The sequence below is a fragment of the Panulirus ornatus genome, chromosome 6 (assembly GCF_036320965.1).
Source record: "Panulirus ornatus isolate Po-2019 chromosome 6, ASM3632096v1, whole genome shotgun sequence".
NCBI lineage: Eukaryota > Metazoa > Arthropoda > Malacostraca > Decapoda > Palinuridae > Panulirus > Panulirus ornatus.
Genome location: NC_092229.1, coordinates 14,066,508 through 14,091,368, shown reverse-complemented (window position 1 = coordinate 14,091,368; position 24,861 = coordinate 14,066,508). Strand labels below are relative to the sequence as shown.

The 24,861-nt window shown below is 47.4% G+C and overlaps 1 protein-coding gene across 7 annotated transcripts in view; it reads left to right on the top strand.

Moving 5' to 3' along the window:
- LOC139749071 (glycine receptor subunit alpha-2-like) overlaps positions 1-24,861 on the top strand; it is a 328,567-nt gene that overhangs the window by 238,392 nt on the left and 65,314 nt on the right. The gene's annotated exons all lie outside the window — the stretch shown is intronic.

The window sequence follows — 24,861 nt, the reverse complement described above, 5'->3', positions numbered from 1 at the left end:
GTGCACGGCTGGCTGGGTGCGTGTTGACCCACGACACTGACTTGTGTTTCCAGATCCCTGAGGTTAACGTGGGGGTTCCTTACATGTCCCACAGGTTAACGTGGGGGTTCCTTACATGTCCCACAGGTTAACGTGGGGGTTCCTTACATCTCGCATGGTCAGTATAGGAGTTCCATGCACCAGCATCCCCCCCCCCCCCACGCACACACACACACACACACACACACACACACAGAGTCGTCCCCAGCTGGGTGCCTCCGTCTCAGGAGATGTTGTCCTCAGTGTTTGCCTCCCCGTCCTCGGCCACACACGTCCTCCCTCGCAGCCTCTTGTGGAAAATCCGATATGGACAACAACCCTGTAATGGCCTCCCTCCTGCTGCTGCTGCACACACTCCCCCCCGCGTGTTGCCTCCCCACCGCCGCCTACCACACCTTCATCATCCCCTCCCAAATTACCGTGACAGCGCCGGATTCACCAGCTTTCGGCGTTGTCCTCACGCAGCGCACGGATATAGGAACTACTTACCCGGATGTCCAGGTAGGACGGGGAGAGAGAGAGAGAGAGAGAGAGAGAGAGAGAGAGAGAGAGAGAGAGAGAGAGAGAGAGAGAGCAGCATGACAGCGCACAACAGCAGCTGCAGAATCCTGGGTCACGTGTTGACCGTCAAGGGGTTACGATAATAGGTCATGTTAACAGGAGATCCACACAAGGAGGAGCGGCCCTTGACCAGACTGTATATAGATCCTGGCACCTTCCAGACATCCAGAAACCACACTTAGTCAAGGCCATGATCATACCTGTCCTAACTTACCTGTTTTGTAGCACGAACGATGAAAGATTATACCACTCGGTTCATACCCAAGAGAAGCAGACCCAGAGCGTGTGGTGGCACGAGACTTGACGACAACGATGGTACAAACTACAGACATATCCAAGATCTGGGCAACAGACACAGACATGGAACACCCTTGCCTACCTCGAAGTCTCAGAACACTCAGGGAGGCTCCAGCCATCCACTGATGCACAGTAATAAACAATGTTCACCTTAGCTTAGTGACTCAAAAAACAAAGATACAACATCAATACAGACTTAACCTCTAGTCAGCCGGGGGTTTATAGATAAGGCACCAGATGATCATCACACACATGCACATTAAAACGTACACCAGACACCTGTGCACACTTCAGTCTTATGTTCTATGTTGAACCATCCCTTGCTCTGTCCCACCTCTTCCTCCTTTCTAACCCTCCTGAAAAAAAGAAGGTACGGAGGGTCTTCAACCTCAGTCGAGCCTATTGTACAAGGAGAGGAAGCAGACACAGAAGAGGTCTTCCTAAATGCTGTATTTCTTCTAGGTGTCGTCTCACTGTGGCACATTGAGGTGCGGTGAGAGCGTTGGAGGTGTACACCATCAGGGGTTCCCACCACCACACTGATGAGACATGGCTGTACAAATCATGATTATTTCGGTTGTATATTTTTTGTCATGATTGTTTCAGTTGTATATTTTTTCCCATAAAACTGACAAAGGAATAAAATAGATATTAGAAATTCAGGAAAGTAAGAAGTTTATGGAAAAATTAAAGTGTAGTGTATATATATATATATATATATATATATATATATATATATATATATATATATATATATATATATATACATAAAATGTTGACTTCGTTGAAAAAACTAGTGAAGTTAGGGTTCATATTCTTTGGTAAGGAAGGTTGGAGTAGAGTGTTGTGCGAGGACTCCCGTTACTCATTAGGAAAAACCGATTAGTAAAACCCAAGCTGCTGCGTCACACGATTACTATGTCGCCGTTGGCAACGTATGGGTAGGCCGTTTTGATAACTGTTTCTTTCCCTCCACCTTGAAGCTTTGGAAATCACTACTCTCTCGTGTCTTTCGCAATAACTGTGACCTGGAACATTTTAAAATGCAAGTCTTTTTACTTCTCCAAAATTCATAATTACTTTCCCTTGTCTCTCCTCTCTCTCTCTCTCTCTCTCTCTCTCTCTCTCTCTCTCTCTCTCTCTCTCTCTCTCTCTCCTTTCCAAGAACCTCTTTATATTTCACAGTTAATACCCGGCCTTGATGTAGTAGACTTTTGTCCGTGACTGGAAGCCTCCAACGTAAAAAAAAAGAAAAGAAAAGAATATTTAGCATGAGCTCAAAGAGTCAAGCTGGGCTCCAGTCTTTTGAAGAAGATGGAGTGAGGCGAGGTAACTCATCATGACCATATAGGAGAAATTATGTTAGAATATGGCTGGAGGATGACACGACCGTCATGGTTACTTCCAGCCGTGTGGTAGAGTCAGCAGGGTTGAGGCTACTTCTTCCAGTAAGTTCCGACGTTGTGGATGGAGGCCTGCTAACCCTGGCTTGTTCAGACTCGTAACGTGTTGTGGTGGACAGTTTCTGGTTGCCTTGTTTGGCAGCGTAATCTCTGGAAATTGGTTTGGTGGCGGAACTTCTGGAAATTGTCTGTTTTTTTTTTTTTTTTGCGTAACTTCTGGAAATTGATTTGTTGCGCAATCCCTGGAAATTGGTTTTGCAGCGTGACCTCTGGAAATGCTCTTTTTTTAGCGTAACCTCTGGAAGTCGATGTGTCGCGTAATCTTTGGAAATTGGTTTCTTGCGTAATCTCTCGTGAAATCTTTGTCGGGTAATCTCTTCAAATATTCGCACGTCAGTCACTGTACTTGTGGCATATTATAAACGTCACTGTATCTGTATCAGTCACTGTATTGGTAACCTTGGAAGGGCTTCCTGTATCAGTTATGTATCGTGTTTCATTCTGCGCCAGTGGGACTGTATGTATGTATGTATGTATGTTAAAACAGACTTACGTCATCATGGAGACGTGTTCGTGAGGCATATGTGTCTTATGTAGGGTCTTAATATGGCAGTGTGAGGAAAGCGTGAGGATGAACAGCAGTGTGAGGAGAGCATGAGGGTGAACAGTATTATGAGGAGGGTATGAGCGTGAACAGCAGTGTGACGAGAGCATGAGGGTGAACAGTATTATGAGGAGGGTATGAGCGTGAACAGCAGTGTGACGAGAGCAAAACTGATAAGTAAAAGTGTGGTTCTCATGCAGTTTATATCTGCATTTGTCAGTGGTCCGTGGTCTGCGGTCGGTGGTCCGTGGTCTGTGGTCGGTGGTCTGTGGTCGGTGGTCCGTGGTCTGCGGTCGGTGGCTAGTGGTCTGTGTATCATAGATGGCAGACACATGGGGAGGTCTGTGTCCCTCATGTGGTCATGGCTGGGGTGGTCACATCCCCCTCCCCCCTCCTCTTCAGCATAACCTTGGTCATAACTTATGTATTTCTAAACCAAGTTCTAGTCAAACTTAGGACATTTGTTGCCCAACATTAAAGTATCGTGTGACGTAAGACCCTCACCTACAGTTTGGATCGCACTTGAGACACGACCCTTTTATCAAAGTTCAACTTGGCAACTTAACTTGGGTCGTAACTTGAATAAAACTCCACCTTTGACCAGCCAGCGTAATACAGTTGTTTGGGGTCTTATTTTGCAAGCAATGTTTTCAACCCAGTCTCATTTCTTGGTCAACAACTGTGTTGCAATGCAGGTGTGTAGAGTGTTGCGCGGTGCACCAACATGGTGGTCTGTTACCATGTACGGATCGTTTCTGTTTATCAATATTTTTCAGAAGTATAAGAAGTTCTTTTTGGAGTTTCGTCTTTTGTTCCATTACTACTAGGCCGAGGTGAGGTGTCTGCTGTTCATACTGTGTCTTAGGTCACCACACTGGTGGGGATTATACGTACCTCTGGTGTCCATTCTATGCACTCTAGTGCTATAGAAACACTCAACTTCCCGTAGTATTGGCTTGAGAGCCTGTGATGCTGGCCGCTACCCTGTGGTGACCCGCATCATGTATTCTCATAACAAACAGTTTGACGTCACTGAATCATAGCGAAGCGAATGCCTCACGAAAGCACAACGGATCTTCGTGATTCGTTCTGCGTGTGGCTGCCGGAATACGTCACGGTGTATATTTAGTCTCGATGACAAGTGATATTCCTGGTTCCAGGTGCAGGGAGCTGGGAGGTAGAGGTAGGATATCTCCCTCGACTGTCGTGTGAAGGTGAAGACTTTGTGGAGGAGGGTTTGTTGGTGTGTTCTGGAGATTGTCGTCCTCAAGAGAAAGATAAGAAAAGAGAAAACACCTTCGGGCTCAACCCAGATGTTTCATGGTCCCTCATGATGATGATGATCATGATGTTTGATTAGCTTTTCCTCCAAGCTTCTCTCACTCCGTGAGGAAATGTCAGTCATAATTTTTGGCTCTTGACCTTCGTTTACCTCACCAGTTCCACAGAGCCACATCTCCAGTGACGATCGACCCAGGGGTTATGCAGGCATCTCCCTTGAGCACGACGGTACAATCCCTTCAGCACGACGGTACAGTCCCTCCCCACGACGGTACAATCCCTCACCACGACGGTGCCATCCCTCACCACGACGGTACAATCCTACACCACGACGGTACAATCCCTCACCACGACGGTACAATCCCTCACCACGACGGTACAATCCCTCACCACGACAGTACATTCCCTCACCACGACTGTACATTTCCTCACCACGACGGTACAAACCCTCACCACGACGGTACAATCCCTCACCACGACTGTACATTCCCTCACCACGACGGTACAATCCCTCATCACGACGGTACAATCCCTCACCACGACGGTACAATCCCTCACCACGACGGTGCCATCCCTCACCACGACGGTACAATCCTTCACCACGACGGTACAATCCCTCACCACGACGGTACAATCCTTCACCACGACGGTACAATCCCTCCCCACGACGGTACATTCCCTCACCACGACTGTACATTTCCTCACCACGACGGTACAGTCCCTCACCACGACGGTGCCATCCCTCACCACGACGGTACAATCCCACACCACGACGGTACAATCCCTCACCACGACAGTACATTCCCTCCCCACGACGGTACAATCCCTCACCACGACGGTACAGTCCCTCACCACGACGGTGCCATCCCTCACCACGACGGTACAATCCCACACCACGACGGTACAATCCCTCACCACGACGGTACAATCCCTCACCACGACGGTACAATCCCTCACCACGACAGTACATTCCCTCACCACGACTGTACATTTCCTCACCACGACGGTACAAACCCTCACCACGACGGTACAATCCCTCACCACGACTGTACATTCCCTCACCACGACGGTACAATCCCTCATCACGACGGTACAATCCCTCACCACGACGGTACAATCCCTCACCACGACGGTGCCATCCCTCACCACGACGGTACAATCCTTCACCACGACGGTACAATCCCTCACCACGACGGTACAATCCTTCACCACGACGGTACAATCCCTCCCCACGACGGTACAATCCCTCACCACGACGGTACAATCCCTCCCCACGACGGTACAATCCCTCACCACGACGGTACAATCCCTCCCCACGACGGTACAATCCCTCCCCACGACGGTACAATCCCTCCCCACGACGGTACAATCCCTCCCCACGACGGTACAATCCCTCACCACGACGGTGCCATCCCTCACCACGACGGTACAATCCTTCACCACGACGGTACAATCCCTCCCCACGACGGTACAATCCCTCACCACGACGGTACAATCCCTCCCCACGACGGTACATTCCCTCACCACGACGGTACAATCGTTCCCCGTGGCGGTGGACTGTGACGATATGATCCTTGAAACAAGACCGTACGATCTTTGAGCAGGACGTGACGTCATTACTCATCTCGCTTCCATCTTCAGCCAGCCGACCTTTGAGCACGACCCTCCGGAGTCAAGTCATGACACCTTGGTTCTGTTATGGTGTCTTGCCGTCGTGCGTCCCTCACTGTTTACTTTCTGACAATGGTTGTTACCGGAGACATCATCATCATCATCATCATGAGCCGTCCATTTTAGCTGGTGATTGAAACGGAATGAGCAGTGACGTCATCGCTGCATTGTGAGGCGGGGAAATAAGGATTTCCATTTCTCTCGGGGGATTCGATACCATCTCCAGGAGAAGATCACGTGAATATCAGATTGTTTATATCCGCGGCTCGAGAATGACTTTGGAAATATGTATGCACTTTACTAGTCATATCCTCGGTGGTTTAGACTTAAGTCGATCTCGTATGTTTTAGAGCGAGAGGGAGAGAGAGTTCCACCACAGTGACCTTCCTCAGGGCCTCGTCAGGGGCTGTGCCCTGAGCCCTCCCTTAAGAAAGCAGCTCCCTCGATCATGACAGATTATAAGCTGCTGGAGAGAGACAAACGCTTCTCGTTGGCCCTCAAGAACGACCTACCTCTTCCCCCCTGGAGGATATTTGGGGCTGTTCTTGTGATATCCCAAGCCTTGGAGGACATCCAATCTCTTTCCTAGCCACCCAACCGCACGCCCTGCGGCACACGGCAGTATGGAAATGGAAATTTCCCCCCCAAAGACACACAGTGTCTTGATGATGCAGAGCACATGAGCAGGGAGGGAACAGTGGTGGGGAGAGATTTACACCCACACATATATCACCACGGCAGCACAGCTGAGCAGGCATGAGAGACGCGCCGCCACCCTCCTACATCTTGTACCAACTTGAATCTTAAGAAAAAAAAAAAGATATCCCAGTTTAGCGTTGCAGAATACTTCAGACTTGCATAAATCTCAGGTTTATGGCATTACTTAGGGCAATATGTGTTGGATATATTGTCCGACGTTCCTGAACACGGAAATGTGTTCATTTTCCCGGGTTATTTACGGCTGAAACTCGCGAGAACTACCACGGCTCGTTTGCCACGTACCGCCAGACGGCGACCACTGTTGTGTGGGATGTGAGGTGCACACTGGGTGTAGGGAGGGAAGGGTGAGCTGAGGTGCGGAGGAAGGGATAGGATCAGCGTCAAGATGGGTTAGGGTAGAGACAGGTCCATGGTCAAGGAAAGGTCAGATACAGAGTATTAGAGGTCAAGAGGTATCAGGGTCAGGGTCAAAGTTTAGAGAGGATTAGGGTCAAGTTCTTCCCATGGCGTGGCAGGTCGAGCCTGGGGGTGTGGGAGGAGATAGGTGAGGGTAGGATGACAGAGAGTGAGGATATTTGCTCATCTCCTGAGGTAAGGTAGTCGGTGTGGTAGGGACTAGGCAGAGCGTGGGAGGCGGGACAGAACCCAGAGGTTGGTCCGTCAATAACTGTGGTGATGATCGGCTTGAGAGAGAGAGAGAGAGAGAGAGAGAAAGCTATATAGGTATGAGGGACCAGCGTGAGGGAGGAAAGCCAAAAGAAGGAAGTTTGGGTATCAGACGGAACTCCCTCGCAAGAGTTGTCGACGTTCGGGACAAAACATGGAGTACCCCGGGGTCTCTCACAGAGGAGGACTGGACGTTAGCAAGACAGGAATCACTCTGACCGATGGATCTGAGTTAACAAAAGCCATACCGACGATCAGAGAAAGAATACTATTAGGATCAAGATACTCCAGGATAAAGGAGTTGAGAAGAGATCCCAAGAGTCTGGAAACAGTAGAATCAGAGTAACAAGACGGCAGCTGCAGGGGTTGGAATGGTCGCTCATTTTGGGATAGGAATTACCAGCGTAATGTTTCCATGATAAGAGAAAAGTTTTGGCTTTTAAGAAGAAGCGGAACAGACGAGCGAAACGCACCCGATGGTGCAAAAAGCATCTTCCTTCCAAACACGTTGCTCTGGGATGCTTGCCGGTGCACACACCTCGCCTGTGTCCAGAGAGGAAAGTACTTTTTGAACTGGACGAGAAAAAAAGAAGAAAAGATTTTACGAACGGACGTAGGGTTGATGAGGGATGCCCCTGGGGACGAGGGAATGTTGGACTCATCCAGAGTGGAGGTAGGGGAGAACCGAGAGCCAAAAAGAGGAGCTGCTTCGTCATTAGCAGAGAGAGAGAGAGAGAGAGAGAGAGAGAGAGAGAGAGAGAGAGAGAGATAGTACCGTAGAGACGGAAGCGTCGGGGAGAGGCGGTACAAGGGAAGTTCTCGTGTAGATACACTTGGCCTCAAGCCTGGAAGACCCCCGTCGGTTGAGGATTGAAGAGGCTGTCATAATCCTGGCCACAGAAACGCTTCGTCTCTCCAGTAACAGAATCGCAATGATTTTCGGAGGAGATGAAAGATTAAAGCCAGTCGGAGGAAAGGGAGTGTTTTTTTTTCTTTTTTTCAAGTCCAATATGCCATGTTCCCTGCTCAACCTGCCACAGATCGGGAGGAATGATTTTGGGATGGGATGAAAGATTAATGTGAGTCGGAGGAACGGTAGATTTTTCTTTTTTTTGGGAGAGGTGCTGCACGCCAGGGCTGCCTCGTCGAGTGGCCTAGGGACAGGAATGGCTGGGCCTGTGATTGGGAGTGGGTGGTGATGGTCGCTACATCCTTACGTGATACACACACACACACACACACACACACACACAGCTGTGGAGGATTATAGTAACATGTTAAAATTTGAGGCTGTTTACATGTAAATTGATGTTATCTCTTCTGTATGTGTGTGTGTGTGAGAGAGAGAGAGAGAGAGAGAGAGAGAGCGGGTGTTGCCACAGACTGGTTAGGTTTAGTGTTTTATTATCATTAAACCAAACTTTGGCCGGTCAGAGTGTTATGTTGTGAACAACATACATGGTCGGGAGCTTTCTCTGTATAAGGCAAATTCAGCCAGATTACTTTTACTCGTTAATGCGTTATATATATATATATATATATATATATATATATATATATATATATATATATATATATATATATATATATATATATATATATACACATGAAATTAACATAGAGGGAAAGTGTAGAGTAGAGCGTTGATAAATTTGATTCTTGGAGCACGATGGAGAAGCCTTGGGATATAACATAGCCTGAACTTTGACCTGACCTTTGAAAATCAGGTTGAAGGTCAGGTCACCATACCCAAAGGTCGTGCTGTCGACCTCAGGTGTCGCACCGTCGTGAACAGGGTGTACAGACGTGGCCTTGTTATGCCAAGTTCTAACAACGACTCAAAGACCATTTCAGTCAGCGAAATCTTTGCGCTGTGTGGAACCACAACCCACCGCTTTGTCTCTGATTGGCTGCCGAATATGGGGTGCTTCATTGTGGTATTGTCTCGTCGCCTGAAGAAAACGAGATATGTGTGTGTGTGTGTGTGTGTGTGTGTGTGTGTGTGAGGCCCAGCTGCTCACACTGGAGGCGATGACCGCTTCCAGCTGTCCTGGAACGCTGCTCTGGTGTTCGTGGTATAGCCTGAGCCACGGTGGAGGGTGACGTCCTCCGTCTGATGAACCCTGCCAGCACCTTGGGTGGATGTGTCCTGTTTCCTTCATCATCACCCCTCCCTCCCCCAGGGTTAGTGGCATCCACTACCCGAGAGCTGAACCCACTGGACAATTCCAGCTTCTCTCATCACCCGGGGTAAGTGGCAGCCACCACCCGGGGTAAGTGGCAGCCACCATCCGGGGTAAGTAGCAGCCACCACCCGGGATAAGTGGCAGCCACTACCCAGGTGGTGGCTGGGTCAGCATGTGGGATCTATATCGTCCTTGAACCATATTGATTATAACTTGATGTTTTCTACAGTAAAAGTAATTACGTGGGCCAATTACCCCGAGGGAAGACGTAAACATTTTTTGTCATATGTTGGACATTGTTGCCATATTGAGTGCGGGATGTTACCTGCATATCATATAGCATTTCTATATCGGAAGGTTTGCCTCTTATTATTATTCCAGTTGCTTTAGGCTGGCAGAGGCCATCTGTCTGGCTGGTCGTGAACAAGTGATGGAGAGAAACACAGACAATTCACGTCTGTTGCTTGACCTTGTCTGTGTTCAGTGCATGTCGCTCCTGACCAGGCGAACACCAGGGAACGTGCCAGCATATCTGTGAAGGGTGATGAAGTATACATACTCATGTGTGTATAATTATTCAAGCATATTGATTACTACATCATCAGATCTCTTGTGTGCTGGCCTGATTGGATGGTCAATGTGTATGTAATGATCAAGTCCAGTGTCTTGGTCTGTCTGTGACGTGGCATTACGTCATTCTTCAGCTGGAGCACAGGTGGTGAGACGTCTTGAGGTCATCACAGCCACCTGGTGCATTGGCCAGGTCACCACAGCCACCTGGTGCATTGGCCAGGTAACCTTGCCCCGGGACACACCTGCGAACATACTGATCTTCCTTGTTTGTGGGAATGGTGGTAGTGGTGGCAGCGGTGGCTATGATGGTGGTAGTAGTGGCAGTAGTGGCTACGATGGTGGTAGTAATGGTAGTAGTGGCTATGATGGTGGTAGTAGTGGCAGCAGTGGCTAAGATGGTGGCAGTAGTGGCTATGATTGTGGTAGTAATGGTAGTAGTGGCTATGATGGTGGTAGTAGTGGTAGTAGTGGCTATGATGGTGGTAGTAGTGGTTATGATGGTGGTAGTAGTGGTTATGATGGTGGTAGTAGTGGTTATGATGGTGGTAGTAGTGGTTATGATGGTGGTAGTAGTGGCTATGATGGTGGTAGTAGTGGTTATGATGGTGGTAGTAGTGGTTATGATGGTGGTAGTAGTGGTTATGATGGTGGTAGTAGTGGTTATGATGGTGGTAGTAGTGGCTATGATGGTGGTAGTAGTGGTTATGATGGTGGTAGTAGTGGTTATGATGGTGGTAGTAGTGGTTATGATGGTGGTAGTAGTGGCTATGATGGTGGTAGTAGTGGTTATGATGGTGGTAGTAGTGGTAGTAGTGGCTATGATGGTGGTAGTAGTGGTTATGATGGTGGTAGTAGTGGAGGAGATAGTGATGATGTTCCTGAAGTCGTTGTTAGTGGTGTTGATGATGGTGGTAGTAGTGGTAGTAGTGGCTATGATGGTGGTAGTAGTGGTTATGATGGTGGTAGTAGTGGTAGTAGTGGCTATGATGGTGGTAGTAGTGGTTATGATGGTGGTAGTAGTGGAGGAGATAGTGATGATGTTCCTGAAGTCGTTGTTAGTGGTGTTGATGATGGTGGTAGTAGTGGTAGTAGTGGCTATGATGGTGGTAGTAGTGGTTATGATGGTGGTAGTAGTGGTAGTAGTGGCTATGATGGTGGTAGTAGTGGTTATGATGGTGGTAGTAGTGGAGGAGAGAGTGATGATGTTCCTGAAGTCGTTGTTAGTGGTGTTGATGATGGTGGGTAGTAGTGGTAGTAGTGCTATATGGGTGGTAGTAGTGGTTATGATGGTGGTAGTAGTGGTAGTAGTGGCTATGATGGTGGTAGTAGTGGTTATGATGGTGGTAGTAGTGGAGGAGATAGTGATGATGTTCCTGAAGTCGTTGTTAGTGGTGTTGATGATGGTGGTAGTAGTGGTAGTAGTGGCTATGATGGTGGTAGTAGTGGTAGTAGTGGCTATGATGGTGGTAGTAGTGGTTATGATGGTGGTAGTAGTGGAGGAGATAGTGATGATGTTCCTGAAGTCGTTGTAGTGTGGTTTGAGGATGGTGGTAGTAAGTGGTAGTAGTGGCTATGATGGTGGTAGTAGTGGTTATGATGGTGGTAGTAGTGGTAGTAGTGGCTATGATGGTGGTAGTAGTGGTTATGATGGTGGTAGTAGTGGAGGAGATAGTGATGATGTTCCTGAAGTCGTTGTTAGTGGTGTTGATGATGGTGGTAGTAGTGGTAGTAGTGGCTATGATGGTGGTAGTAGTGGTTATGATGGTGGTAGTAGTGGTAGTAGTGGCTATGATGGTGGTAGTAGTGGTTATGATGGTGGTAGTAGTGGAGGAGATAGTGATGATGTTCCTGAAGTCGTTGTTAGTGGTGTTGATGATGGTGGTAGTAGTGGTAGTAGTGGCTATGATGGTGGTAGTAGTGGTTATGATGGTGGTAGTAGTGGTAGTAGTGGCTATGATGGTGGTAGTAGTGGTTATGATGGTGGTAGTAGTGGAGGAGATAGTGATGATGTTCCTGAAGTCGTTGTTAGTGGTGTTGATGATGGTGGTAGTAGTGGTAGTAGTGGCTATGATGGTGGTAGTAGTGGTTATGATGGTGGTAGTAGTGGTAGTAGTGGCTATGATGGTGTAGTAGTGGTTATGATGGTGGTAGTAGTGGAGGAGATAGTGATGATGTTCCTGAAGTCGTTGTTAGTGGTGTTGATGATGGTGGTAGTAGTGGTAGTAGTGGCTATGATGGTGGTAGTAGTGGTTATGATGGTGGTAGTAGTGGTAGTAGTGGCTATGATGGTGGTAGTAGTGGTTATGATGGTGGTAGTAGTGGAGGAGATAGTGATGATGTTCCTGAAGTCGTTGTTAGTGGTGTTGATGATGGTGGTAGTAGTGGTAGTAGTGGCTATGATGGTGGTAGTAGTGGTTATGATGGTGGTAGTAGTGGTAGTAGTGGCTATGATGGTGGTAGTAGTGGTTATGATGGTGGTAGTAGTGGAGGAGATAGTGATGATGTTCCTGAAGTCGTTGTTAGTGGTGTTGATGATGGTGGTAGTAGTGGTAGTAGTGGCTATGATGGTGGTAGTAGTGGTTATGATGGTGGTAGTAGTGGTAGTAGTGGCTATGATGGTGGTAGTAGTGGTTATGATGGTGGTAGTAGTGGAGGAGATAGTGATGATGTTCCTGAAGTCGTTGTTAGTGGTGTTGATGATGGTGGTAGTAGTGGTAGTAGTGGTATGATGGTGGTAGTAGTGGTTATGATGGTGGTAGTGTGGTAGTAGGCTATGATGGTGGTAGTAGTGGTTATGATGGTGGTAGTAGTGGAGGAGATAGTGATGATGTTCCGAAGTCGTTGTTAGTGGTGTTGATGATGGTGGTAGTGTGTATAGTAGTGGTATGATGTGGTAGTAGTGGTTATGATGGTGGTAGTAGTGGTATGGGGGTAGTGTGGTATATGGTTATATGTTTATTGGTAGGTGGTATGTTGTGGTGTAGTGGTTTGATGGGTATAGGGGGTTATGTGGTGGTAGTTGTGTTTGATGGTGGGGTATGGGGGAGTAGTGGTTTGAAGGGGGTTTTTTTTTTTTGGAATGGTTATATGGGGAGTAGTGTATGTGGGTGAGTGGTTTGATTGGTGGGAGTAGTGGTTTTTGAGGTGGGAGTGGTTTGATGGTGGTATAGTGGGGGATGATGTGGTTAGTGGTTAGTTGGGGTATATGGGTAGTGTGGAGTAGTGGTATGATTTGGGAGTAGTGGTTATGAAAGGTGGGAGTAGTGGTTATGATGGTGGTATAGTGGCTATGATGGTGGTATAGTGGCTATGATGGTTGGTAGTAGTGGTTATGATGGTTGGTAGTAGTGGTTATATGGTGGTAGTAGTGTTATGATGGTGGTTGTAGTGGTTTTGATGGTGGTAGTAGTGGTTATGAATGGTGGTAGTAGTGAGGAGATAGTGATGATGTTCCTGAAGTCGTTGTTAGTGGTGTTGATGATGGTGGTAGTTGTGGCTATGATGGTGGTAGTAATGGTAGTAGTGGCTATATGGTGGTAGTAGTGGAGAGATAGTGATGATGTTCCTGAGTCGTTGTTAGTGGTGTTGATGATGGTGGTAGTAGTGTTATGATGGTGGTTGTAGTGGTTTTGATGGTGGTAGTAGTGGTTTGATGGTGGTAGTTAGTGGTAGTAGTGGTTGTGATGGTGGTAGTGGTGGTAGTAGTGGAGGAGATAGTGATGATGTTCCTGAAGTCGTTGTTAGTGGTGTTGATGATGGTTGGTAGTAGTGGAGGAGATAGTGATGATGTTCCTGAAGTCGTTGTTAGTGGTGTTGATGATGGTTGGTAGTAGTGGTTATGATTGGTGGTAGTAGTGGCTATGATGTTGGTAGTAGTGGTTAGTAGTGGCTATGATGTGGTAGTAGTGGAGAGATAGTGATGATGTTCCTGAGTCGTTGTTAGTGGTGTTGATGATGGTTGGTAGTAGTGGTAGTAGTGGCTTGATGGTGGTAGTAGTGAGGAGATAGTGATGATGTTCCTGAGTCGTTGTTAGTGGTGTTGATGAGGTGGTAGTAGTGGTAGTAGTGGCTTATGATGGTGGTAGTAAGTGGCTATGATGGTGGTATAGTGGCTATGATGGTGGTAGTAGTGGCTATGATGTTGGTAGTAGTGGTTATGATGTGGTAGTAGTGGTTCTGATGGTGGTAGTAGTGGCTATGATGTGGTAGTAGTGGCTATGTTGGTGGTAGTAGTGGTTCTGATGGTGGTAGTAGTGGCTATGTTGGTGGTAGTAGTGGTAGTAGTGGTAGTAGTGGTTATGAATGGTGGTAGTAGTGGTTTTGATGGTGGTAGTTAGTGGTAGTAGTGGTTATGATGGTGGTAGTTAGTGGTAGTAGTGGTTATGAATGGTGGTAGTAGTGGTATGATGGTGGCAGTAGTGGTTATGATGGTGGTATAGTGGTTATGATGGTGGTAGTGGTGGTAGTAGTGGTTCTGATGGTGGTAGTAGTGAGGAGATAGTGATGATGGTCCTGAAGTCGTTGTTAGTGGTGTTGATGATGGTGGTAGTATGGTTATGATGGTGGTAGTAGTGGAGGAGATAGTGATGATGTTCCTGAAGTCGTTGTTAGTGGTGTTGATGATGGTGGTAGTAGTGTTATGATGGTGGTAAGTAGTGGTTATGATGGTGGTTAGTAGTGGTTATGAATGGTGGTAGTAGTGGTTCTGATGGTGGTAGTAGTGGCTATGATGGTGGTAGTTAGTGGTAGTAGGCACAAACGGTTATGGGCACGGCGGAATGGGTTTGGTGTATTATGATGTAAATGTCTTTATGGATGCATGGGTTTGGGTAGTAAGACACAGACCTCATGATTATACCATATATAATATATATATATATATTATATATATATATATATATATAAATATATATATATATTATATATATATTAGTTTGCTGTTCAATTAATTCCCTAATGGAATGTTATTCCCTGATTACTCGTACTGTGGCTTCGGTTATAACCTCATTGCTTAACTAAAAAGGTTTGAGTCGTTCAGTCGACTCTCTTAAGAATTGTATTTCAGTGAGGGAGTCATCTTGTTATCTCGTCTCTGTCCTCTCTCCATTCTGTGTCATTCTTCCAGTCATCTAGCCAAAACTGAACACAGTATTCAAGATGGGGATACAAGATCGACTTGATAATTTTCCTGGACTTAGGATTCGATTGCCTTGCCTATAAATCCAAGAATTTTGTTCGCCTTTTTAAATCCTTCTGTGTACTGTTTGCTTGGCTATAGATCACCAGAGATTATTACGCCCAAGTCTTTTTCCTCATTTACCTTTTGCAGTTCAACGTAATTCGTACCGTAGTTTGCCTTTTCATTTTTACTACCGAAATGTACAACTTTGCATTTGTCAGTATTGGAAATTTTTTTGCCATCTGAGAGTCCAGATCATCAGTTTGTCTGTGTCTGTTTTACAGCCTGTTACCAACATCATTAATGTTCGTGAGAAAGAGAACCGGTCCTAAGACTGATCCTTGCGGTACATCACAGGACAATCTGCAACGCGCTGGCACAAATATATTTTCGTCTGCTTTGAACGTTTTACTGAAGCTCACCCAAGCTACGTCCATATCACTTTCATTTATCATATCATGCCAGATTTGCTTGTCAAGAACAATGCAAAGATTTTTAGAATTTATAAGTTTAGAATTTTATATTTTTTTTCGTGACCCTCATGTTGACCAACATTACAAAGCAATATTGAAAGTTAACTCAAAAGTAATTCGCCAGTGATCATTTATACCAAATTTTTGTCCTACGTTATTGTTAACATGGTCCTCATTTGTAGCTAAAACTAATTCTAATACATTGTATTATGACACTATCGACCTACTGGAAAGTGATTCTCCCCACTTAGATAATGGCTTGTTACAATCTCCTGCCATGATCGAATGGTTCGTCACTGTTGATTTCTGCCATTTGATCGTATAGTCATTCGTCTACCTCTGTCGTCTGTGCTGGGGGGGGGGGGGGGGGGGGGGGTGCTCTACACTAATCCTACGATTATTTTCTTTCGATTTCGATCTTTGATTTACACAAAAATAAAGTCGATTTTACCAACAGCAACATTTTTCAGCCCAGGATTTATATAAGCTTTGACAAAGAGCAAGACACCACTGCTTAATTGCGAGGAGATATGGATGTCTGACATTAAGCCAAGATTCCAAAATACTAATTATATCACAATTTTCTTCCTGTACCGTTGTCTCCAACTCAGAATATTTGTTACGTATCCTCCGTGCGTGGACGTAGAATATTCTGATACATGACTGAGCAGAGACTGTGTTGTTTTTCCTGTCAGTATGTACGAATATGTGCAGGTGAGGCAGTGGGGAGGCCGCTGGCTACGTGGCACCAGCCAAGTCCGTCACCCGCACTTGAACCTGGTCGCCGCCTGCCACACTTGCTCCCTGCCTCCACCTGGCAGCTGGTCTCACGCTGCCTTGTTCTGCCCTTTCCCCCCGATCCATCCCGTCATGTAACCCCCCCCCCCCTCTCTCTCTCTCTCTCTCTCTCTCTCTCTCTCTCCCCAATCGGCCAGGCCGTCCCGTCCCGTCCCATTCCCCGCCGCTAACTGTGAGGGGACTTCTGCTCCCTGAGAAGCCATATGTTGTAGGTCGTAGTTGTAGAATGTTGTATGTAAATTGAAATGAAAGGTGTGAAGTGCCATGGATGCCCTTCAGCTTCAGGTACAGAGGGAAGGTTAAGAACAATGAGAGATGGGAAATAGTTCTGTATATGTCATAAAGCGAGTGACGTGAGGGGATGTGTCCAGGCGGTACTACAGTGCGGCACGCGAGCCACTCACACAGTGTGGAGGGCAGTAGCAGAGTCTGGCTCGCCGCACCACAGCCAGAAATTACATCACACGTCAGCACAAGATTCGGTCGAACGCACCCGCTGACCAGCTGACCATTGACCTTTGAACTCGGACTCACATTAATTAACCTCCCACAGACTCGGCGGAATGACCTCATTTCATTTTATTTAATTTTATTTATTTATTATAATTATTATAATTACCCCTGGGTCTATTTTTCATGAACCAGTCTTGGCGTTACTCCTTTTCTAAAGGCTCAAGCGGCACAAAGCTGCGCTACTTCCATCACCAGGGAAACGTGCAGGCGAACTCACGCGCGCCCCAGCAGGAAGGTCTGCTCATGCCAAGTCATGAGGGAAATATTAAGAGTGAGGAGGATTGTCCCAGCCTCCAGGGGGCGGGAGAACTAGACCATGTCCACAGTTGGTCTGGCAACATGGTTGATGTAATTGAAGTTGAGGAAATGTCAGGTTATGAGAATGTGACCCAGTGAAAGCATGGCTCGGTATGCATATTATCTAGCGGGATAGAAGCTGCAGGAATCTGTGTGTGTGTGTGTGTGTGTGTGTGTGTGTTTGTGTGTGTGTGAGATGAACTCGGGAGTCGACATTAGATATACGTAACCCATCACTAAAACCATCATTTCAATGTGACTCGCAAGTATTTAGATGGGTAGTGAAGATATTGAGCAAAGTGTCCACATCCCATATTAGGCCAGAACCAGAGAATGCCTCCCAAGTTTGGTCAGTTCAAGACGCGGAAAGAACTTATAGAGGAGGTCTAGACGAGGAGGAGGACGATGTTACCAGTATTTACACACACAAAAAAAATTCTGAATTACAGTGTGAGGTTCGAGGCCATGAAACCATCCACGTTGGAAGAGAGAAAAGTCAGGCGTGAGTCGTTCACAGCCGTTAAGTATTTCGATCATTTTCATGACGTCATCAGCGAACAGTTCTTCTAAAACTATACAGACAGAAGAACCAGAAGATCATAACACGAAATTAGGCATGAAATTGCTCAGACAATATGTGAGGAAGTGATTCACAGCGTGAGTCGTGCATGAGTGGAGTAACCTGACTGGTGTAACTGTGTATGTGGACAGCATACAGGAGTCTGTGTGTTGTATGATACTGGAGGAAGTTCACGAGACGGGGTCCACACGAGTGTAGAACTCTCTACCAGTAGCAGTAGAACACTACCTGTAGTGGTAGAACACTCTACCTATAGCAGTATTGCTCACCGATCGTATCGGTACAAAAAAGGTGATTACACACACACACACACACACACACACACACACACACACACACACACACACTGATACATTGCAGGGTTCATGGGTACAGTATGGCATGACCCAGGTGTGTGGTGGCGTCGGGACCCCAGTGCACATCTGCCTCTGAAAAGCCTTAATGATGGGATGGAGGAGGACTGGTTGTAGCTGTACGGACGGAAATGAGAGAGATGGAGAAGAGAGTAGGGGGGGGGGGGGGGGCAAGATGGGTGAGTGATGTGGGTAAGTAATGAGTAATGTTGGGAAGTGAGGTGACTTAAGGTGAGATGAAGACAGTAGAGTTAGAGAGAGTCGGGGTGAGGCTGGGTCTTGGCCAGCACTCATGGCGTCATCATCTCTACATAACAAAACCAATTTGGATTACGAGGTTCCGCCCTGTGGGATAACATGGGAGAGGAAGAGGATCTCAGCCAGGGCTGGGGGTGTGGGAGGGAGTCACTCCCATTTTTATACAGAAAACTTGAGTGCGGTAATGGGCTTGGAACCCACACACCGGGATTACTGATGAAACCGTTCACGAAGCTGCCTCACTTTTACTGAAGTCCTGCATCTCGCCGGAGGGAGGGTGGGAGCCGGGAGGGAGCGATGGTGAGGCCTGGGGACCAGAGTGTACTGGACCAGAGTGTAGTGATGAGATTATGTGATGATGGTCAGGCCTACAGTGTGTGTGTGTGTGTGTGTGTGTGTGTGTGTGTGTGTGTGTGTGTGTGAAGGTATATAGTGATGATGAAGTCTGGAGAGTGTGTGGGGAGCCTGGGCTGGGACACATATATTGCATATCAAAATAGTTCGTAAATATCGTGAGTTTATCTTGCTTCCTTGTATGTCTCTGTGTGGCAGAGATCGAGGCAGTAATGGCAGCCGTTACTGTGGCAGGACCTCCAGCCTATCTGAAGGACTGCAAGTGGTTCCTGGGGTTAACCTCGAGAGGGGCAGTTGAGGGAATCTGCCACTACGTCTCTGAGTTTATATATAATGTAGGATGAGAACCCAAGCTAAGATCATGTGCATATTTAACCTCTTCTGGACGAACGCTACGAACCCATGAGCACGACCCTTGGGTATGATGGCCTGACCTCTGACTTGATCCGTATGGTGTTTTTGAACCTTTGACGAAAAGGTCAGCCTTCCTATGAAGGGTCGTTACAGCCTTGTTCAACCATCGCATCGTTAGGGGGTCAATATCAGTGCTGCATTTTTTTTTTATAGACGTAGATCGTGAAAAAATATTTGTATATTAGAAAATAATTTGCTTCCATAAGTATAAACAAGTTTACCAAGAGAGGCGGTAGTGATCGAACGCCGCTGGTAACTTTTGGGCAGACTTATGTTCCAGAAGAAGAACTTGAGCCTTTCTGGGGTATTGGATCTTCCTGCATAGTTCAGTCCCCAGGGCAGGTGTTCCCGGCCGTCCCCTGCTTCTTATCGGCTTTGGTTAATGTTGCTGCCACAGTCTGCAGCCGTGACGTACAGTCTCGTAGGAGAGTAAGGACCACTCATCATCAAGGATACACACTCACTGTCATTGTCATTTCTGAACTACTGTGGCCGTGTTGAGCGTGAACCCAGGACCAGAGGTGGGCCTCGTACACAGTGGGGTGAGGGGAGGGAGGAAGGGTTGGGTAACAAAGACGACGGAGAAAAATGGACGGTGCTTCAGGAGCAAGTTGTCTGGTGGTGAGGGTAATAAACCCAGCCATATCCCCCGGCAGGTGGGTGTTTGCTGGAACATATAACCGCCAGCGACTTGGAGAAACACTCGGAGAAACACTCATCAGTGATCATCTTCATGGTCCGTGACTCAAGCTGGTTCTGTACACAGGACGTTTTCGTGGTAGACATTGAAGTGTATTTCGGCAACACATACACTCACACCGGAGTGGGGAAGAGGTCCTAGAAAACACCTGAACATCTAGAAAAGACTGGAGCAGATTGCTGAAGTGCCTTGACCCACATATAGCTCCTGTTTCCCAAGCAGTGTCTCCACATGGGAGGAAAAATGTTCACATTACGCTTGACACACCGCTTGAAATGTGTTTCAAGATGTCGCCGGCAGAAGGTAGTGTGCCATGGGAGAAGGAATGGACCAATACCATATCTCTCTCCAACAAAGGAGACTGTGATGTTTGGCTAAACTACAGACTAGTCTCGCCGGCGAGTGTGTTTGGTCTGTAAAATACTTGGAAAAGTGTGTTAGGAAGAATTTAGGTGACAACTTACAGAGATGGAACTTACCTAACCGAGAGACAACTTGGCATCAGGAGAAGAGGCTCACGGGAAATATGGCTCGTGGATTTCCACGAGAGCGCGAGCTCAGTTTTAGGCACAAGAGAAGCATGGGTGTGTTGTGTAGATGTGGGCTGCCAGAAAGCGTCTGGCACTATACACTGTGCTGGTAAAGAAGCCGGATCTCCAGCCAGGAACAAAGGGACAGACTCCTTTGATGGAGGATTACAACATTAACTGATTGATATGTAATTAGAATAAAGAAAAACGATAATTGCACACATGTATCCTTTCCCGTACCACATTTACACTTAACCACACACACACACACACACACACACACACACACACACACACACACACACACACACCCGTACGTTTTCTCCCTCTGCCACACCAGGTAGGGTGTGGTACGCTCCACCACACCACCAACCACCCACTTCGTTATCCTCAGCCGCCACTCTCCCCCCAAAAAAGAATCTGATTTGATTATTTGTTTCGTTTTACCCAGACCCGAGAACCAGCGCCTCCCCCCCCCCCCACACACACACACAGATACCTCTTGCTCCACGTTGCTCCCCCCCCCCTTCCCGGCCTCCCTCCCCCTCCCCCCCTCCTCTCTGGGAAATGGGATTTTCTACGCCTGATTCGTTGTCGTGGTGAGATTGCGGTAGGTTAGGTTAGGTTAGGTGGTGGGATGTGTTGTGGTGAGCAGCGATGGGAGGGGCCGCCCTCCTGCTACTGTAGACACGAGGATATCTACTTTTCTTGCCTTCCTGACCTCCTCAAGGAAGAGTTCTTATCCAAGTCACTCACTGTACGTTGAGGACAGTATCGTGTGATAATGTTTTATCCTCAGATTGTAGATATCGGATGATGATAAGCTCATGATATTTCCACCATATTTATCTTCAGTCATTTGGGTTCCTCTCTGCTCCTGCTGCTGCTCCTGTTACTGCCGACACATCCTCGTTAACTGTATCCTCCAGCCGGAGCGCTGCGTGACCCCACTACCCGGGTGGAGTTCATGCATGATCTTCACTACAGCCACACTGAAGTGTATGAAGATGAGCTCCGACGACGACGATGATGATGATGTACCCACACGTCTAGCCTGTATAGTCTCGCCCATAACACGTCGGTGAGGCGCGGCAGGTTGTACTGTGTACGTTCTGAGACCTTGTACACCTCCAGGTCTCGTTGTAAACATGTGAAGCCCAGCACAGACAGTTGTCTCCCTTATGTTAAACCTCCTCAGTATTGAGGACCTATCCTCACCTCTGTAAGGATGGTGCAATGCTCTTTGCAGTCGACTCTCACCGTCTTCATGACACTGTTGTTATGTTACATGTTTCCCTCAGCATCACTGAATCATGGTAGGGGTGAGGATCATGTCGTTACACTCGGGCAGACTACGTGCAATGTCCATCTTGACTGGCATCATTATCTCGGGTCTGTATCGTCCTCTACCACCTCTCGGACCACTATATCGGGTCTGTATCGTTCTTTACCTCTTCACAGACCCCTATATCGGGTCTGTATCATCCTCTACCACCTCACTGACCACTATATCGGGTCTGTATCGTCCTCTACCACCTCACGGACCACTATATCGGGTCTATATCATCCTCTACCACCTCACGGACCACTATATCGGGTCTGTATCATCCTCTACCACCTCACGGACCACTATATCGGGTCTGTATCGTCCTCTACCACCTCACAGACCTTGAGAACATTCCTTGCGAGGGTGACCAGTCGGACCCCTCACTGACCAGCCGTCCCTCCTCACCCTCGTTGCTATGTACACCTTTAGGAAGGATATGTTGGGTATGGTTGATTTCAGGGACGACTCTCATATCCTGGTCGATATCCTCCTCCTCCTCCTCCTCCTCCTCCTCCTCCTCCTGCCTAACCTTTCCAACCCCACATCTTTGCTGGTAATCAGTTATCTTTCTCTTTCTCTCCTCTCTCTCTCTCTCTCTCTCTCTCTCTCTCTCTCTCTCTCTCTCTCTCTCTCTCTCTCTCTCTCCCCTTAATGTCATGGCTGCTTTGCCTCGCTCGTTACATAAGTTTTATAACCGGTACTTTCGTGATGCACCGGCTGGCCCGCCTCCTCATGAGGAAGACGCAGCACCTCTCATCATACCAGAGCGACGCGCTGAGGGAGGCGCGGGTGTAGGCCTACAGGGAGCGTAGGCCTCTTAGGAAAGCTATAAACATATATGGATGAGGGAGTACACTATGGCTACCTGTACGGTGAGGCAGGGGTGGGAGGGAGGTAGGGTACATTTCAGGGTGAGGGTAAGTAGGAGTTTTGAGATTAAATTAGTAATTATGGTTGAAATGTTCAGATTGTGGCGAGTCCTTGTGTTGTAGATGGTACCTACCTACGAGGACCTACGACAAGACTCGGCCAGTGGGCTGTGCTCGTGTGTAGCGCAGTTTGGAGGAGGTAGGCTGTTCTGTGGGTCAGTAACCTGGAGTTCGGCCGTCTTACTTACACTAGTAATCAGAAATCAGTGTCTGGAAATTGGTGTCTTGGCAGCTGACGGTGGCCATTGCTGCCCAAGACCCAGGAGTGGTGAACACACTCAAAACATCCTGGAACGCTCCATCTCTGTCTGTCTGTCCGTCTCTCTGAGCAAAGACTGTAATATACATATGTTTCCCCCAGTCCATGGCAGTATTAGTAGGATTTTAGCATATCTTTTTTTCTCTCTCTCTCGTTTTTCAGCCTCTCAATAAAGTGACTTAACTAAGGACATTTGAATTCTGGCGCCGAATGTTTTCTCTCTTTATTCTGATCACGTTCATAGATTCAGTCGAGCCAAAAGTTTAGCGTGGCCGGCCATGCCGAGACTAAAGCTTGGCATGGGCCCTTGTCGATGACAGTTCGTTCTCGGGGTGACATTACTGGCACAGGTTGGGTGGATGTGCTCGGTGTGCCATTACTGGCACAGATGTGTAACGTGTGTGTTGTATGTGTCTTTTCTCGGCCTGTCCACTGCGACAGATCCTGTCAGTATTCTCCCTCCAAGAGACACAGTCAGCCCCCTGGAGTCTGGAGTCTGTGTGGGTCCCGTCAGTACTGACTGGAGTGGAGTCTTAGGTCTGTCTGTCTGTACAGTGAAGGCCTGAGTCTCGGATCTGTGTGGTCCTTTTCCGCACAGACCGGACCTTAGTCTAGGGTCTTTGTGGACCCCGTCCGTACAGACTGGGGTGGAGGAGTGGTAGGTCTGTGTGGTCCCCGTCCGTACAGACTGGGGTGGAGGAGTGATGGGTCTGTGTGGTCCCCGTCCGTATAGATTCGCTCCTCGTACGTCACTGTGTTTCGTACTGTTTCAGTATAACGACAGATTTACAGTATACGACAGGATGACTAGATTTGGACATGACCTGCGATTTACATAAACACGAAAGGTTGAATATTTTTTTTTCAAGACTTATGGATTAACTTTTGTTATAAGTAAACATAAAGTTGTTGTCAGACTTTAAGATCAATAGATGGTTCGTGTGTGTCTTGCTCAGCGGTTCTGGCTGGGTCAGGCTCGTCTCCCAGGGTACACCTCGGTCTAATGCTTGCCTCAGTTATGGCGGAAGAGAACCCCCCCCGACCCTGAGGTAAGCGACGCTGCTTACTGCACCACCACCAACCCCTCCACCAGCACAACCAACCCTTCCACCAGCACAACCAACCCCTCCACCATCAACACTATAGAGGTTCGCGTGGTGAAGTAGAGTTCACCGGTTCGATCCTCGAGCACGACTCCACGACCCTTGGGTATGAAGGCCTGGCATTCGACCTGTCTCCTAAAAGGCCATCCTCACATCCCCACGGATCATAAGTACTCGAGGGATGACGCACGTCCCACTCCTGTACCCGGCAGTTTCCACACTAGAGATGGGTCGGATGTGTGATCCAGAGACCCGTGGATGTGTATGCGGATATCATGTTTACGTATTATGCGGATACCAGTTTTTAAAAACACAGCGGATGCGAATGTCAGACTATGACATCCTCACGGATGCGGATGTGTTCAGAATATTTGGTTGAATATTCGTTATAGAACATCAATCATTTCCAAATGGCAGTCACTTTCGTTACAAAGTTGTGTGTGATTGTAGTGTCTCATTGTTATGACGAGTTTCAGTCATCACAAACTGTCTTCACTTGTTCCATTTGACTCACTTTTCCTTGTGATAACCTCTCAGTATCCTCCATTACACTCTTCCTTGCTGCATGTGTCTCTTCCGCTTCATCATCACTACTGGAAGCAAGAGTAGAGCTCATTGCTTCGTTCCAGAATGTGTTGGTTGTGATAATTGTTTGTTTTGTTGTCTCATCTTCGTGTTGTGGTTGATTCGTCGTCTTCATTTACCTTGGTGTTCAGCTGAGTCAGCTCTTCACGTCGTCTGGCAACGAGCTGATGATCTCACTCCATCAGTAATGTGAGAAGAGGAAAAGAAT